Below are 9,610 nucleotides of genomic sequence, written 5' to 3'. Positions count from 1 at the left end.
TTCCTGTCGTTCCATGAACGACCCATGCACACAAAACAGATAACTTTTTAGAAGTTTTTAGAGGTGGCACATGCAAATTTACGTAGGACGGCAGGGTAATACCGCATATAGGTAGGTATGGTGGACTCATCTGGAATAACTTTGGGTTCAAGGTTTTTGATGTACAAGCAGAATCCCCACTTAGTACAGGCGAAGGCTAGCAATTAGATTGAGAAGCGGCCAGCTAGAGAGCAACAACGATCATAACCATGCATTATGCATAAGTAACATTAGACACTAGCATGAGTAGGATATGAACACCATGAACATAAATATTATAGAGGCTATGTTGGTTTTGATTCAACTACATGCATGAACATGTACCAAGTCAAGCCATTTGAACATTCAGAGGAGGATACCATATCATCATACTACATCACAATCATTTTAACGCTATGTTGATATCCAAGTTAAATCATTATCAACTCTCAACTACTTATGCATGGCATGAGAAACTATAATCTCTAATTATCATTGCAAACATGTTTAATCATAATGGGCTGAAGCATGGATACTAGGTTAAACATATTTACACAGACAGAACAAGTCGAGTGCATACCAGTTTCTCTCTTCCACAACCAGTTCATCGAATGTCGTCATTATTGTCTTTCACTTGCACGACCGAACAATGTGAAAATAATAATAGTGCAAGAGTGCCATGGACTAAGCTGGAATCTGCGAACATTTTATTCAACAGGAGAAGACAAGGTAAAATGTGCTCTTTATTAGTTCAACAATTATTCAAATGAGATCCACTCAACATTTTCATCGCGGTCTTCTCCTAGGTACAACTCGAATAAAAAGAAAATAAGTTCAGAGAAACACACTGAAATATTTTTGGAGTTTTTGGTTTTCTTGAACAATCAAATAAAAGAGAAAAGCAAAAACGGGAAAAACTATTTACACGGGAAAGCTCCCAACAAGCAAAAGAAGAACAAGGAAATCTTTTGGGGTTTTCTTTTTAATAATACTGCTAAGCATGCATAGAAAGTAAATTAACTATAACTATTTTTTTGGCTTTTTCTAAAGTTTTTCAAACACACAAGAAGAAAGCAAGAAAATAAATCTAAGCATGGATCACACAATGAAAAAGTGTGAGCACCGACAAATGGAATAAGTGGACATGAATGTGAAGTCGGTGGAAACACGTACTCCCCCAAGCTTACGCTTTTGGCCTAACTTCATGGTCGATCAGTAGCCTGGAGGGTAGTATTCGTCATGGTAGCTCATTGCGGCTCTTGGTGCGGATGCCTCGGCCCACCGTGCTGCCTCTACTGCTGCGTTGTGAGCTCGGGCCTCACTCTCAAGAACAAAATATCTTCCCTTGCTGTGATAATAAAAAAGAGCAGGCGCAGGCAAATATGTTTGCACGGGAGATGTTTGGTTAAACAAAAGACTATAAGTGAAGTTATCATCCTTTCCCTTGAGAATCTTATGGTCTTTTAAGGTGTTAAAATCTAAATACTGCATGGATAGAATAGGATCAAAGGGCAGAGGTGAAGCACCAAGCCCTCGTGCTAAACGCGTGGCATAAATTCCACCATAGAACCAGCCACTGTTAGCGTTGTGTTGAAGTCTGTGTGCAACGATGGCTGCAAGGTTATAATCCCTTTCACCAGTGAGAGCAGTACGTATGAGGCTCAAGTCTGGAGCACAAACATGCTACAGTCTTGCTTGCCTACTATGCATTTCCCATTAAATAACGCAAAGTACTGAATTGCGGGAAAATGGATGCTCTTTATTCTACCTTGAGTCACTCCCCTCCTTTCACTGTAACAAAGGCTCGTCAAGAATGTTTGAAACTCAGCCTTTGGTGGTTCGTCAAGCGAACCCCAAAATGGAAGCTTACAGTGATAAGCAAAATTCTATAGTGAGATGGTAAATGGACTATCATAAGGCATAAACGACACCCTAGACTCACGTGGAAAATATTTAAATCCTTTGACAAATGATTTAGTGAGAAGTTGGTGTTGTTCACACTTATTTTAAAGGTAGGGACCGAGACCAACATTGTGAACATATTTCTCAAATTCGTACTTAATGCCCACACGCACCATATACTCATCGCAAGGCCATAAGCATGTTTTGGTGGCGGCATCTCGCGTTCAACTTTCACTTGGTTCAACATAAGACCGGCGAGCAGAACTATCACTAGAAGATGCCCCCGAGGATCGCCTCCTCGAAGAACTCCTTCCAAATAAGTTCATCATGTCCGCGTACAATTTTCTGAAAATAAATTTTTTGGGGTGACAAAAATTTGTTAACAAAACTTTATAAAATTGATAGCAACTACTCATAGGGATACATAGAAGCCATAGCAAGCATTCAAACTACTTATAACACTAAGAATTTAACATGCAAGCACATCTACAGCAGCACCAAGAGTAGCTAATTATTCAAAATATAAACCGCTAAAACAAAAACTAATTGGACAAACGGTGGAGTCACATACCAAGCAACAATCCCCCAAAACAGTTTTAGAAACAGAGCTTCGAGCAAAGAGATCGAAATCCGCGGGTTTGAGCTCAAGAACACGGGAGAGAGAGCAAAGGAGATTTTTTCTGGATGTAAGTGATGATGTGGGATGAAGAGGTATGTGAGGGGGCCCACGTGGGGACCACAACCCACCAGGGCGCGCTTGGGGGTGCTGGCACGCCTAGGTGGGTTGTGCCTACCTAGTGCACCTCCCTCTAATGTTTATTGCAGCAAGAATTCTCAAATATTCAAAAAAATCATGTAAAATTCTCAGGGCATTTTGAGAAATTTTATTTTTGGGTCATTTTTTATTGCACTGGAAATTCAGAAAATAGACAAAACCTGGCATTTTCTTTTATTTAATTAATAAAAATAGAAAATAAAAAGTAGGGACAGAAGGTAGTGCTTACTAAATTCATCAACTTCACACCGTTCAAAAATGATCCATTAATAAGGTTGATCAGGTCTTATTAACAACCACTTTCGATTAGCATGAAACCAAAGAACTTTTGTAAATCACTAAGTTACTTCAATGGGGATATGCATTTCCCCAACAATAAGTATTTCATATTTCTTTTTGACAGTAGGTAGAGGTATTTGAAAACTTTCGATAGTGATTGTCGGAGATTTTTCAATAACATTAATACCATTCACTTGGAATTGTTTCTTCGGAAAATGCACCGTATGCTCATTGCCATTAATATGAAAAGTGACCTTCCTTTTATTGCAATCAATAACAGCCCCTGTAGTATTCAAGAAGGGTCTACGAAGGATAATCGACATGTTGTCGTCCTCGGGAAACTCAAGTATAACAAATCAGTCAAAATAGTAGTGTTAGCAACAACAATGGGCACATCCTCACATATACCGATAGGTATGGCAGTTGATTTGTCAGCCATTTGCAAAGATATTTCAGTAGTTGTGAGTCTATTCAAATCAAGTCTTCTATATAAAGAGAAAGGCATAACATTAACACCAGCTCCTAAATCACACAAAGCAGTTTTCACATAATTCTTTTTGATACAGCAAGGTATAGTTGGTATTCCCGGATCTCCAAGTTTTTTAGGTATTCCTCCTTTAAAAGTATAATTAGCAAGCATAGTGGAGATTTCAACTTTCGGTATTTTTCTCTTATTTGTAATGATGTCTTTCATATACTTTGCATAAGGAGGCATTTTTAGGATATCAGTCAAGCGAGTACGCAAAAAGACTGGCCTCACATCTCAGCAAAGCGTTCAAATTCTTCATCATCATTCTTTTTAGTTGACGTAGGTGGAAAAGGCATATGTTTTTGAACCCACAGTTCTCTTTCTTTACCGTGTTTTCTAGCCACAAAATCTCTTTTATCATACCTTTTATTTTTAGGTTGTGGTTTATCAAGATCAACAGGTGGTTCTATCTCAACATCATTGTTCGGTTCTTTATTATTTGGTTGGGTATCTTCATGAACATCAGCATTATCTTTTTTCATTATCACTAGGTGAGTGTTCATTACCAGACTGAGTTTCAGCATCTGAGATAGAAACTTCATTATCATTGTCAGGAGGTTTTTCTATTTCAGGTTCACTAGGAGCATGTGAAGTCCTATCATTCTTATTTTTCTTTTTCTTTCTAGAAGAACTAGGTGCACTAGTGTTAGATCTTTGTATCTTGTTCAATTCTTTTAGGGTGTCCCTCAGGATAAGGTGGTTCCTGAGTCATTTTACCTCCCCTAGTTGCAACTCTAACAGCAAAGTCATGCATATTATTATTCATTTCATCAAGCAATTCTCTTTGAGATTTAGCAACTTGTTCTAACTGAGTTTGAACCATAGAAGCATGTTTTCCAACACCACTAACACCATTTGAGATTCTAAATAACAAGTCACTCAAGCGAGCAATCATATCATAATTATATTTCAATTGTTTCATAACATTTGCATTGAAGTGATCTTGTTTTCTAATATAGTTTTCAAACTCATAAAAGGCATTCACTAGGATGCATATTGTGAGGATTGTCATTATCATTGAACTTCATAAGAGAATTTACCTCTACCACCTTAGGCAATGGTGGTGTATTAAGCCCATGTACTTCTTCAATAGGAGGTAAACTTTTAACATCCTCGACATTAATACCTTTTTCCTTCATAGATTTCTTTGGCTCTTGCATATCTTCAGGACTGGGATATAATATACCCCTCTTCTTCGGAGTGGGTTTAGGCGGTGGTTCAGGAATAGTCCAATCATCATAAATTTTCAATATGTTATTCAATAATTCCTCAGCTTGTCCAACAGTTCGTTCCCTGAAAACATAACTAGCACAAGTATCTAGGAAGTCCCTAGAAGCATCGATTAGTCCATTATAGAAGATATCAAGTATTTCATTTTTCTTAAGAGGATGATCAGGCAAAGCATTAAGTAACTGGCAAAGCCTCCCCCAAGCTTGTGGGAGACTCTCTTCTTTAGTTTGAGAAAAGTTAAATATTTCCTGTAAGGCAACTTGTTTCTTATTAGCAGGAAAATGTTTTTCAGAGAAGTAATAAATCATATCCTAGGGACTATGCACACAACCAGGAGCAAGAGTATTGTACCAAGCTTTAGCATCACCTTTTAATGAAAAAGGAAATAATTTGAGAATAAATTAGTAGCGGGTTTTCTCATCATGAGTAAAAAGGGTGGCTATATCATTCAACTTAGTAAGATGTGCCACAACAGTTTCAGTTTCATAACCATGGAAAGGATCGGATTCAACCAAAGTAATTAACTCTGGGTCGACAGAGAATTCACAATCCTTATCACCAATAAAGATAGGTAAGGTAGCAAACTTAGGATCACATTTCATTCTAGCATTCAGAGATTTTTATTTATACTTGTGTAGTAATTTCTCTAGATCATCTCTATCATTGCAAACAAGAATATCTCTAGTGGTTTCTTCACTCATAACATAACCTTCCGGTACCTTAGGCAATTCATATCTAGGAAGGCTAGTTCTAACAGGTGTTTCAAGAGTTTCAGTTTCAAGCTCATCATCGGATTCAACAACATCATGTTGTATAACTCTAGCAATTTGTTCATCAAGAAATTCACCAAGTGGCACATCATCATTATCAAGCAAGGTACTAGCATCATCATAAGCATCATTCATAGTAGAAGTAGCATCATCAATAACTTGCGACATATCAAAATTAATAGCACGTGGTGGTGTTGCAAGTTTATTCATAACAGAGGGTGAATCTAAAACATAACTGGATGGCGGTTCCTTACCTCCCCTCGTCCTTGAGGGAAATATCTTAGTCTTAGGATCCTTCAGATTCTTCATAGTGATAATATGATAATAATCCCAAGTGACTCAACAAATATAGCTATGCTCCCCGGCAACGGCGCCAGAAAATGGTCTTGATAACCCACAAGTATAGGGGTCGCAACAATTTTCGAGGGTAGAGTATTCAATCCAAATTTATAGATTCGACACAAGGGGAGGCAAAGAATATTTGAAGGTATTAGTAGCTGAGTTGTCAATTCAACCACACATCGAGATTAATTATCTACAGCAAAGTGATCAGTAGCAAAGTTGTTCCCATCCAGGTGCCCCTCTCTGGCAGGTCTTGGCTCCAGAAATTCTTATATATTATATAAAAATTCCTCGCAAAGTTTCGTTCCATTTCGAAAACTTTTATTTCTGCACAAAAACAACACCATGGTAGTTCTGCTGAAAACAGCGCTAGTCCGCGGTTAGTTTCATTCAAATCATGAAAATTAGAGTCCAAAAACTAGAGGAAAAGTGTTTGGAAAAGTAGATACATTGGAGACGTATCAGTGTGTACTCCAAGTAGTGATTTTAAATTCAGTCATCAAAATACAGTCAATTTTTCTACACAATCTGCAAATGAGTGCAAATTCAATCAATAACTTGCACTAAGGAATTTGTTCTCCAGGTAGAGATGAGTGTAAAAATGATCCAATAATAGTAGTGTGATGATGAGCTAAGGATTATGCAGATGAGTGTAAAAATTAAGTTGCCAGGCAGATAATGGTCCAATAATAGTAGTGTCATCCTGTTTTCACTAATTTATCATTGGAAACACTTGGTACAAAGCTGGCATCCTGCCATGGAAGACAATGAACTGTTTTGTGTTTTATTAGCAAAGAAGATAATGCAAACTAACTAGCCTGCATTGGAAAAGACAACATGCATATGACTGTAAACATGGAGATGATCCAATAATAGTAGTTTCATGGCGTGCTACACATTCATGCATAATTTGGAATATTGTTGGATCATCTCCATTTTTACACTCATCTGCATGTTAGAAACGACAACTCCGGATAACTCAAGTTAACTGAATTAAATCTTGTTACTGTCAACTCCGAAAAACTGAAAATTTCTGAATCCACACGCATCCTGTTCGAAATCAATTTGGTGGGCATCCTGTTGGCTTTCTTCCTGTGGATCAACGTCTTCACCTTCATCAACGTCTTCTGCAGGCCAGACAAAATAGGACAAATTGCATTCAGTAAAGGAAACTTTTGACTAATTTTTTGTCAAACAAGAGGACACCATCTATCACCACATGTTCCTGGTTGAACCAATGTCACCACAGGGTGTGATTGGAATACAAGAAAAATAAGAATGTAAGAAAGTTTACTAGCAGTGAGCAGTGAGCAGGGAGACAGACATCACTTTTTAAATGCTAGCTTCAGAAAATTCAGTTAGCAGTGAGTAGTGAAGACAAACATAGTCTAATAATCATCTTTTTAGTTGAAAGCATTTTATTCACATAGTGCTAAAATTTGTACAAATAGATTGGGCAAGCAATATTCCTAAAATTTCTGCAATCACAATATATTTGGTCAATGTAAATTAAGCACTCATGAAACAAGTCTTGGTCAATGCAACTATGTGCTGCTAGTGCCTTTTGTCTTTGTGGTTGGGCACAGTTTGGCACAATCTGGTCATTTGACCAAAACAAAAGGTGGGAAGATGTCTTGAGATGCTGTAGTGTATTCTGAATTTTCTCAACAAGTGATAAATGCACTCAAAAGTTTACTGGGAAAATGAATATGCTAGTGTTGGTTTAGTTCAAAACCAGAGGGACAGAGAGACTAGAACAGAACAAAATAACATGGGAGTATAATAGATAAGTGATAGAAATTATCAGAAGAAAAAAACAACCCGTATTTTTTTGGTCAAAGGAATGTGCTGTTGCTATCAATTCACAATAACCTGTGTTTGTTTTTATGCTAACCTTACCTTAGCTCTAACTGAAAAAATGCAAATAACATAGTAGTATAACAGGATACCTTGCTCAAGGTCCTAGTTGTGCTACCTTGAGAAACATCTCTGAAATCATTCATGGTCTGTAGCATTTTCAACAGTAGGTCAAGAAGTACAGCAAATCAAAGAGCAATAGTGGTAACTGAATTTTCAACACTTCTCTATACTTCATAAACATTCTGTGTTTGATCAAATGATTGTCAAGATTTAGTCAATTAGCATAATTAGTCATTGTTTCCAGACTACAATAGTTTCAGTTAATAGTCAATAGTTTCATTTGCATTACAGTGAAGTTTCAGACTGACATCAATTTGTTATGATTATATGCTAACCATCCATATTTTCTACTCTTGTTATGAGTACAGAAAGGAGCACACAACTATGGAGTTTAACTTGATCCCGGAAGAGGAAGATGAAGCTCAACAAGAAGAACAAGCCCAGCAAGGTGATGCTATTGATTTGAACTTGATCCCGTAAGAGGAAGATGAAGCTCAACAATAAGAACAAGCTCAGCAAGGTGATGCTATTGATTTGAACTTGATCCTAGAAGTGGAAGATGAAGCTCAACAAGAAGAACAAGCTCAACAAGGTGATGCTATTGATTTGAACTTGATCTCGGAAGAGGAAGATGGAGATCAACAAGAAGAATAAGCTTAGCAAGGTGATGCTATTGATTTGAACTTGATCCCGAAAGAGGAGGATGAAGACATTGAATTGATTTCTTGAAGAGGAAGAAGCTCAAGAGGCACAAGAAGGTGCAGAATTGGAAGAAGCTCAAGAAGATGCAGAATTGGAAGAAGCTCAAGAGGCACAAGAAGATGCAGAATTGGAAGAAGCTCAACAAGTTGACGCACAAGGCAATCCTAGAGGAAAGGACCTGATAGACAAGGAGAGATATGGTGTTTACTTTGCCCTGTGAGTAATCGAGCTTAGAGATGGACATGTTCACCTGTATGACAGGGTGCTCATTGCGACTATGCTGAATGTTCATGTGCGAACAGTTACAAGAATATGGAATCGAGCAAAAGAACAACTTGCAGCAAGCCAAGAAGTTGATGTTTCAACTAAAAAGAAGAACAGTGGTAGAAAGAGAAAAGAGCTAGATCTGGCGAGAACAGCGACAAACCCACTAAACAGAAGAAGAACTATCAGGTCTCTCGCAAGGTGTTTAGGGGTTCCCTGGTCGACCCTACACTACAGGTTTCAATTGCAAGAGCTGAAATGCATCACGAACAAAGTCAAGCCCTTGCAGAAGCCACACAACAAGATAGCGAGACTCAAGTTGTGCATATCCATGATGGATGAAAAATGGATATCAACCCCTTTGCCCAGTTTCAAGTAAACGAACAATATGATCCACATAGATGAAAAATGATATGATATGACCAGAGTCACGAATAGCTACTATGTACTACCTGAAGAACCAGAACCTGAGCGTATCGTGCCCAATACACACAGCATGGCAAGGTAATGTTCTTAATCGTTGTTTCCAAGCCTTGCTACACCGATGTAACGCCCACGATGCGGCTATATCTCCCACGTGTCGGAGCACGAGTTAGAGGCATAACCGCATTGTAGACAATGTCTCAAGAGGGGTAATCTTTACATATCCCATGTACTGAATAAGGAAAGAGATACATAGTTGGCTTACAATCGCCATGTCACACAATAGCATAAATATATATCATTACAATCATCCATATACAAACAAGGTCCGACTACGGAACCAAAATAAAGACAACCCCAAATGCATAATGTCCCCGATCGCCCCAACTGGGCTCCACTACAGATCGTCTGAAAAGGAAACGTAGTATCGTCCTGAGTCCTCATTGAACTCCCACT

This window comes from Triticum urartu, chromosome 3, assembly GCF_003073215.2.
Source record: "Triticum urartu cultivar G1812 chromosome 3, Tu2.1, whole genome shotgun sequence".
Classification (NCBI taxonomy): domain Eukaryota; kingdom Viridiplantae; phylum Streptophyta; class Magnoliopsida; order Poales; family Poaceae; genus Triticum; species Triticum urartu.
Note: the sequence above shows the minus strand (reverse complement) of the source record.